Below are 10,039 nucleotides of genomic sequence, written 5' to 3' on the forward strand. Positions count from 1 at the left end.
TGCGTCGGCCGGGAGTTGAACCCAGATCGACTGCTTGGAAGGCAACCATGCTAACCGTTACACCACCGACGCTGTATATGCAACTAGTGGTGTACCATGTCAAGCTTATCAGTCTGACAGGCGTAAAGTTACCTGTGTGTGGTTACGTCATCAGATCTCTGATTTTTTAATTGACCTCTCATCAACACGATTACAACTAAAATGTTTTGATCTACGAACTCATCTTAAACAAGCTACAGCGTACTGTAACATGTACATAAATGTAACATTTAGCTTTATAGACTTTGTATTAATGGTGTGTAAGTTTTGAAATTTACTTACAATGGAAATTAATCTACCCTCAAACAACAACCAAAAACATGTTAAAGTTGTATGGTCTATCACTTTCGCTCTTTTTGTCATAGTGTAACTCTTTAAGTGTTACACACATTTTTCACCGTCTGTCCAAGGTTTAAACTTTCTACTTATACCACTTTTTATAAAGTTGCAGCACTGGAAGTATGTTTAATTATAAAAGTAAAAAATATTTTAAAAATGTACACGTTTAAAAAGCTAAGAAGTATCCGAACTGTTCCGAACTATTCCGATTTGTACCGGTATTGCCGATATTGGGCACGTGATACGGCTCGGGAGGTTCCGATCTATACGGGTATCGCCGATGTCGGTCACGTGATGCAACTCGGTTTTCCGATATTACCCAAAAGTTTGAAATATGGCGTTGACTGTGGCGGTTCTTTCAAAACGTGTGATATTTCATGCGACAGTTACCGCTATGTCAATAGTATATTGGTGTTTTCATGGATCAGAACCATCATATATAAGCATTCATATTCACACATTGTATATTTTATGAGAGTTTGTGATGGTGAAATTTACAAGAAATACAACTTTAAGGGCTATTGGACGACACTATCGCCATTTTGGAGGTTGTGAAACGTATTTTGTCAAACAAGCTATTAACTGCACGGAATGTTCTAACATTTTCCTCACTTTGTTTAAAATACATACATAAACGTGGAACTCGACATTTCTGAAAAAACACTTTGTAACAACAAAATTCTAACTTTTGTCGGTGTTAAGAACTGTTTGAAATTCATCATAATAATGCATATTTGTAAACAAAAACCCTTCCATACATGTTCAGTGTTATTGTGGTTACATGTATTAACCGAGTTTTGTTTACTTTTTCGCCTATGCAAGGTACACGTTAGTTTGATTTTTGGACACATTTGCCGTACACACTAGCAATGTGGGACGGAACACGTGGCTAGAAGTAAAAACCTAATACAACAGAAACTATGCCAATCTCGAACAAATCCTTTGCCAAATCAAAGGATGACGTTTTCCCGATAACAAATAACGTAAATACCTTGCAATCAACACATGCCGGCATCCACAATTTTTTGTTTTTTTTTGTTTGTTTGTTTGAGTTTTACGGCCCATCGACAACTAAGGTCATTTAGGGCCAAACTACAAGTCATGCATTAATATCAGGATAAAAGTTCAGGGTAAGAAAAAGCAAGTAAGGACTAAAACACAGATTGTAAACGTTAATTTGATAAAAAAAAAAGGTTTGCATGGGATAAAATAAATTTGGCTAAAACACATGAGAAAACTCATGCACAATGTTGATGAAACGATGAAATGTTGAGTTGATACGATGTATGATGAGAAAACGTTCATATTTTGCTTAAAATACCGATCTCTTTGAGATAATTAAAAATACGATTATGTCTCACGGCATGAAACAAAGTGTACATGTCGGAGACATCGTAGTATTTATCTCGTATGTGTTTAAAATCAATACAATGCAATAAAATATGCTCCACTGTGAGAGGAGAATCACATGCATGGCATGTAGGAGGATCCTCCCCTCTCAATAGATAGGAATGTGTAAAATATGTGTGTCCAGTTCGGAGCCGAGAGAGTACAACTTCCTCTCTGCGGTCTCTCCGACTGGACAGTTTAGGATTAAGTGTAGGTTGAATTTTAAACAGTTTATTGTTTGTTTCGGTAGACCACCTTTGTTGCCAATGGTGTTTGATGGCTGACTGAATTGAAGGTTTGATGTCGGTGTATGGTAGTTTCAAATCTGTTTGTGCTAGGCGAAGAGCAGTCTTAGCTGCTGTATCAGCCTGTTCATTCCCCTTTATACCCACATGACTGGGAATCCAGAGATAAGTAATTTGAGTTTTAGAAGATAATCGAAATGTTCGGATTAAAAGATTTTGGATTAGAGTATTTCTAGGGCTTCTTGATTTCAAAGCCTGAAGAACCGAAAGAGAGTCTGAACAGATGATTGCCTTTTCAATGCGGTGTTCTTCGATATGGTCAAGCGCCAGACCGATAGCACATGCTTCCGCAGAGAAAATGGAGGCAATATCCGGGAGTCGGATAGAGGAGCAGTGATTAGATGTACAGCATGCTGCCGCAACATTATCACCATCTTTTGATCCGTCAGTGTAGATCTGAACATGGTCAGGGAAAGCCCTAATGCACTCCCGAAAGGAGGATTTGTGTTCTTCGGGTAATGCACTGGATTTTGCCCTCTCATGTAGAGATAAATTGATATCAGGTGTTTGAATGAGCCATGGTGGTACATCCGATACGGTGTACTCGTCAATGGTGTCGAAAGTTATATTAAGTTCCAGCAACAATTTTGAAATTCTGATGCCAAATGTTGGTATGAGCTTTTGATTTTGTGTAAATATTTCTTGATATTGTGGATTGAATAAAAGGTTAAATGCAGGATTTTTGGGGTTGGATTTCAGTTGAGCAGCATACTGTAAGGATAATTTCTTTCGTCGATCGTCTAGAGATGGCTCATTAGCTTCCACATGGAGGCTCTTCACAGGTGTTGTTCGAAAAGCTCCAAGTGCGAGACGCAGTCCCTGATTCTGTATAGGGTCAAGCATCTGTAGATAGGAGCTGCGAGCCGATCCATAGACAATAGAGCCGTAGTCAAGTTTTGATCTTATAAGTGCCCGATAGATACGTAGAAGCATTTCACGGTCTGCACCCCAATCAGAATGGGAAAGAACTCGTAGAATGTTCAGCGCCTTCGAGCACTTATCCTTCAGATGTTTGATATGTGGAACAAAGGACAGTTTCGAATCAAATATTAGTCCAAGAAATTTAGTTTGTTCAACTACTGGAATTTTAATTCCATTGAGTGTGAGGTCAGGATCATTGTGTGGTTTTCGTTTTTGACAGAAGTGCATACAGACAGTTTTTGATCTTGAAAATCTAAAGCCATTTTCGTCAGCCCAATTTTGTAATTTGCCTAAACATTGTTGAAGTTGCCGTTCTATAGTGTGCATGTTTTTTGATCTGTAACAGATCAAGAAATCATCCACAAATAGAGACCCTTCCGTAGATTGGCCAAGACATTTAGTTATGCTGTTAATTTTTAGTCCAAAAAGTGTGACGGACAAGATACCACCCTGAGGGACGCCCATCTCCTGTGTTTCTGTTTCTGAATAAGTTGAACCCGTTCGAACTTTGAAATGCCTGTCAGATATAAAATTTGATATAAACTTTGGCAAATTACCACGTATACCGATATCATGGAGATCGTTCATGATTCCATATTGGCAAGTTGTGTCGTATGCCTTTTCAAGGTCAAAGAATACGGCCACAAGATGTTCTTTCTTGGCAAATGCTTCACGTATAAATGTTTCTAGTCTAACTAAGTGGTCTACCGTTCCCCTGCGGTTTCTAAAGCCGCTTTGCAAAGGACTTAAAATATTGTTTGATTCCAGGAACCAAACTAATCTGGTATTTATCATACGTTCTAGAGTTTTACAAATACAACTCGTCAATGAAATAGGACGATAGTTATTGGCATCAGTAGCATCTTTCCCGGGCTTCGGAAGGGGTATAATAGTAGATTCCTTCCAAGACTCGGGAATTTTGCCAGAAGAGTAAACTTGATTAAATATAGTTAAAAGACATTTTAGTGAAGATTCTGGTAATTGTTTTAAAAACATATATGGAATTTCGTCTGGTCCAGCTGCCGAGTCCTTTGATTTCTCAAGGGACTCGAGCAATTCTGGTATCTCGAAAGGCCTATTGTAACTTTCACTATTGGAGGATTTAAAATTAAGACGTCTCTTTTCCTTTTCCTTTTTAAATTTTTGAAATTTTTTGGAATGATTTTTGATGGATGAATTTTTAGCAAAATTTTTGGCAAAGGCGTCAGCTATTTCGGATTTTGAAGAAAATATTTTATTGTTGTTAATGAGGTGGGATGATGGTGTTGCTTTTCTTTTCCCACTGATTTTACCAATCATTTCCCAAACTTTCTTCGAAGATGTATTGGAATTAATTTTTTGAGACGTACTCTTTCCAAGTACTTTTCTTGTCGGATTTGATAGACCTTCGAGCTTTTGCTCTCCAAATTTTAAAATTGTTATAGTTTGAGACGGTTGGCGAAGCCAAGTACCGCCTCAGAGCGGAATTTCTACCAGATCTATTGATAAATGAATCATTTGAGAGACGAAACTTTGTAGGTTTTGGCACGGATTTTGGTATGGTTTTTGTAGCGATAGAAGTGAGTGCTTCTGTGAAAATTTTAATTGGGTCCATCGAGGTTCAAAAATTTATCCTCAATGAGCTCCTCTGCGCACAAATTTTTAAATTGAACCCAGTCCGCCTTATGTAGATTCCAACGAGGAATAGGCTCCTCAAGTTTTGGTGACCCTATGTTTTTAAGTATAATTGGAAAGTGATCGCTCCCACAGAGATCACCGTTGACCATCCAATCATAATCCAGAAGAATTGATGGATGGCACAACGATAGATCAATGTGGGTAAGCGAGCCAGAGTGTAAATATGTTGGGGCATTGGTGTTATAAAGACATAAGCTGTTTTTATTAATAAAATCTTCGATACGTCTACCTCTATCGTCAGTGCCAGGGGAGCCCCAGAGGCTATTATGACCGTTAAAGTCACCCATGATAATATATGGCACTGGTAGTTGTGATACGATGTTACTCAGTTCATCACAACTAAATGGAGTATTTGGAGGTAAATATATAGAACAGACTGTTATTTTTCGGTGAAGAGTTGCGCTTATAGCAACAGCTTGCAAGGTGGTATCTAGCTGAATGTGTCTGTGAGGAACGTTTTTATGCACCGCCACCGCCACACCACCTGATGGGCGGCCACCTGTTGTTGGAGTTTTGGTGTATAGTGTAAATTGTCGGAGATTGATGGTGTCTTTCAGCATTATTTCTTGAAGACAGAATATGGATGGGTTTTTTGTTTGTATAAGATGTTTTAATTCTTCTATGTTCGCTTTAAATCCGCGTATGTTCCATTGTTTGATAGTGTTTGTGACATCATTGTCCCAGTTAGGCTTGTCAACCAAGGCCTGGACCGACGCATGTTTGACGGTGACACTGTCAAAGGGCGTCTTTGCGCGGGTGATCTGGGCATAGGTTGCCACATTCAGGTCTGAACACTCGACTATCCTCCTAGCTTCAGGGAAGGAGACACCTCGGGTATATTTGACCCGTAATATCTCCCTCTCCCGAGTCCAGGCAGGACAGGTGCGAGCAGACGCAGCATGGTCACCCCCGCAATTGACGCAGTGACGGTTGACAATGTCACATTCGTCTTTTTCGTCGTGACCTTCACGGCCACAGTACTGACATACCATTTTCCGTCTACAATTGCTCTCATGATGGCCGTACCTCTGGCAGTTACGGCACCTCAATGGATTGGGGATGTAGACAGTGACATTGTAACGTTGGTAACCAACAGTTACGTTCTGTGGTAATGTTGGTGTAGCGAATGTTAAGATAAAAGTGTGTGTTGGGACCAAGCTCCCACTTTTTTTCGTCATGATGCGTTTAACATGAGAGACCGGAATGTTCTCCTCTTGGAAGTATGACAGTATGTCAGCCTCATTGTCATTGCGCAAGGCTGGGCACCTGATTACCCCCTTGCTGCAATTCAATGATGAGTGTGGTTTTACACACACACTGAGGCCGGCAAAACTGTTGGTTCCAAGGAGGTTCTCCGCTTGTTGCTTGCGGAAAACCTCTATTAGGAGATCACCCGATCCCAAAGGCTTGACAGATTTGACATCTCCAGCAATGCCCTTGATGCCCTTTCGCAATATTAAGGGTGATAAACCTGCAGTGGTCTTGCCACTCTGTGTAGAGGACATGACCAGAAACTGTGGGAATGTGTTTGTTGTACCGCTTTTTGTTTGTTGATTTGTGGTTGATTCCTTTTGGGGAGATTTTGGTTGTAGTTCATTTTGTTTGTTTTTGGAAGCCATCTTTTAGAGTTTATTACAATTCGCTAGCTGTGCCCCCACCCACCTCGGAGCCCAACAGGGGGACACTCAAGATGACATGGATATCCAATGTCAAAGTGTCAGGGTTACACAGATAGTATACTCGGAAGAATATTTCGAACAAACATAATTCAAATCAAGCTTGCGGCAGCACGCGCAAGATCGATCAGAATCAAGACAATCCAAATTAAACTCACGATTGACCCTAAGCCACCGCCTTCTTGGAGATCTACGAACCAAGGGCTCGGCATGACCAGCCGATTGATAATACAGGGCCCATATTACCTCTCGTCTAACCGGAGTCTGAAGCCAAAGTAGTGTGTAGCAGTAAAAAAAGGAAGAAAAAAGAGCAAAACCTATTCAACTACCAGGACCTTCTTCCCCCGGATACGAGATGCAACCCACGGCAAACAGGTTGGCTCAAATTGGAGCTACTGTGAAAGCCTTCAGCTACACTGATATCACGCGGACGCACATCACACCCCCAAAAGTGGTGCGCATCCGCATGAGAACAGTGCACCCAGTCTCGGGACGTGGACCCAGCTTTCATGGAGACCGCAAAACCAAAAAGCATCCACAATTACGTTTCTGTCGTCGGCATGCTTTTTACTTTCACTTTCTTCTCGCCATTTTGCCGTTTATGTCATTAAAAATACTAAGCCACGACAAAGTCTTTGAAGAGAAATATCCAGTGAAACGACTAATCACAGCAATATATTTATTTGCCGTGTTTAATCTATTTATACTTAACATTATTTTAGCATCAAATGTCAACCCGATATGAGTTTACCGATAAAACATAATCTTATTTTTGCGAAAACATATTGGGCAACCATTTCCGGTTTACGTACTTTCGGTTTTAAAATTTTTACAAATTGTATTTTTCGGTCTAACAGATTTAAATGTCGAGACACAATGTAACATGACAATTGACTTCTAAGTATATGCTTGTCATGCATAGATTAAGCAAACAATCGCAAGCCATATTTCCCAACATTCAGCAGAAAATGTTAAGCTCGTCGTCAAAATGACAGAATATTGTGACAGGTGCGTTGTTGACATTTCCAAGGGTGTACCACAGGTTATGATTGTGTGTTGAAAATGTAGGGAGCGGTGTTTTCGTGTTTTGCAATATATGAACCCAATAAATATATCATTACCACATCGCTACTAGTTCAGAAAGTAGGAATATTGTTATTTGTTATAATTTCTTCACGCAATTTACCCTAAATGGCCTCATAGGAATTATTCTTATGGAAACAACATGTCTGCCTCAAGTTTAGGTCTATTATTTTAGTATATTGTGTTATAATTAAATTCTAAAAGTAAATACGCATAGATTGAAGATATGATAGGATAATTATTGATATTTTAGACCATAACATATAGTGGTGTCTTAGAATTTCGTACACTTCTTGAATTTGATTTTAATTAAGTTAAATTTTAAATTGGAATATATATTTATTTTTTGACAACACCATTATGTTTTACTTGATTTTAGACATATGGTGTGCTAAAAATTTGAATTCTTAAGTTAAAAGTCGTCTTTCAGATATTCTACATATACCCGTATACAACTGACATAGTCAAGTCCAATAGCCCTTAAGTATCAAATTGTTATTATTTCGTGTTAAATTTCATTTTAACATGAGATATCTAATCACGTTGATATCACGACACTAATATAACTTATCTAAACGTATGGTGATAAGCCAATGACCTAAATATTAGCAGAAGCTTTGATATATAACTTCCAATAACAATGGGCAGCTTAAAAGTACGACTATATATACTGTAGACACTTTTTTAATTTTTAATAATATCCATTTAATAAATAAAAAAAAACCTTTTGACAAAAGTGCGTCGGCCGGGAGTTGAACCCGGATCGACTGCTTGGAAGGCAACCATGCTAACCGTTACACCACCGACGCTATTTATTAATGGTTTTTAATACTGAAATATGTTTATATTATTTTTCGTCCTGTAAATGTTGTTTTAAATTTCTCTTTTGTTTTGTATCAATTTCAAATGGTACATTAGTCTTGTTTTTGTTAAATAAGAAAGAGAAACTTTTGTAAAAAGCAAACTATACGATATTAGCCACGTCAAGATATGTTTGTATTCGGATTGCCTAAGGCTACGTGTTCCGTACCATATGTTACGATACACCATATTCTCTTATGTTAGGTCTAACTGTCTCACCTAGCTATACACAGATTTCCTGTCTCACCTAGTTATACACAGATTTCAGTTGTGGTTTTTCAAAAACAATGAATGGATGTAAATAACAATATTGTTTTCCAAGCATATTATTTCTATTAAAATTAATGTAATAGTGTACACCAACATCATTTATCATTGGACTACCAAACGAGAAGGCACACTACGAGTGTAAGTCAATGTTATTACACTGGAATCAGCAACTATTAACTTGTTATCCTATGAATATATTTTGTTTGTTTGTTTGAATAATTAAACGTCCTATTAACAGCTATGGTCAGATAAGGACGGCCTCCCATGCATGCGGTGTGTTGCGTGTATGTTGTGCGAGGTGCGTGTTTTTGCGGTATATTCATGTTGTATCTTCTTGTATAGTGGAACTGTTGCCCTTTTTAAAGTGATATATCACTGAAGCATGCCGCCGAAGACATCAAGCAACACACCCCACCCGGTCACATTATAATGACAACGGACGAACCAGTCGTCCCACTTCCTGTAAGCTGAGCACTAAGCAGAAACTATCACTGTTATAGACTTTGGTGTGTCTCGGCCAGGGGACAGAACCCAGAACCTTCCTCACAGGGGCGAACGCACAATTCAAGGCCAAAAGTGAGGCGGTGCCAAGGGAGGCATTAGTAAAGATAAAGTTAGTTAGGAAGAAGAGAAAATATAATATCCTAAATTTAGTCGCCTTTTACAATCATGCAATAGGGGCAGCAGGTACAATTCTAACGCCTTACCTGCAGGGCCATCCTTAGAATTGCTACACTTATTTTGTAAAATATTTGAATTAATAATGATATGAAAATACGTGGTTAAATAGCTTGAAATCCATATATGATTGAAATCCATATTCATATATAAGTATATTAGTAATAACAATAAAATAAACCAACACCATTTAAATAATTCTTACATTTTTTTGCATATTTTTCTCTATTAAAATCTTATAATTTATTCTTTTATGTCAAACCCAATTGCATGCCTTTTAACATACCATGTAAGTTTTCACTAAGTTATGAATTACTTCTTTTTATATTTAATTGATATCTTCTTTTTCACCGCTGACAAATGTTATTTTTTCACTATTAAAAACAGGACCAGACGATTTAGTATTTTCTTCAGTTACAAAAGTTACCTACTTTACAACATTACCACCATTCAAAAGTTTGAGCTTCTAATTTTACTTTAAGTTAAAAATATTAAAAATAATTAATTGCATCCCGAAAAAAATCCGTTCCACTATATCCTATATGGAATGAAGTACTGATTGCGCATTCACCAAATGTAAAACAAATTATTTTATATCATTTTTTGTGTTAATTAGACATATATATACACGATTAAACACCAATTACTGTTCAAATAATGAACATCATTTATGCTATGTCGGCGGTGGAGCATCTTTAAGACATACATACAAATAAAAATTATAACATAGACAAATATTTGTAACTTAACAATGATTTTAAAAATTGCAAAAAAATTAAGGAAAAAAATGAAATAAAACAG

General features: G+C 37.8%; 2 non-coding genes across 2 annotated transcripts; both read right to left on the reverse strand.

The window, feature by feature from the left end:
- Positions 1-72, reverse strand: Trnag-ucc (transfer RNA glycine (anticodon UCC)). Its single transcript has one exon. It is a non-coding gene; the product is annotated as a tRNA-Gly (tRNA).
- Positions 73-8,166: 8,094 nt separating this feature from the next.
- Positions 8,167-8,238, reverse strand: Trnag-ucc (transfer RNA glycine (anticodon UCC)). The gene has a single exon. It is a non-coding gene; the product is annotated as a tRNA-Gly (tRNA).
- Positions 8,239-10,039: the final 1,801 nt, after the last annotated feature.

The sequence above is a fragment of the Argopecten irradians genome, chromosome 2 (assembly GCF_041381155.1).
Source record: "Argopecten irradians isolate NY chromosome 2, Ai_NY, whole genome shotgun sequence".
Taxonomy (NCBI): Eukaryota; Metazoa; Mollusca; class Bivalvia; order Pectinida; family Pectinidae; genus Argopecten; species Argopecten irradians.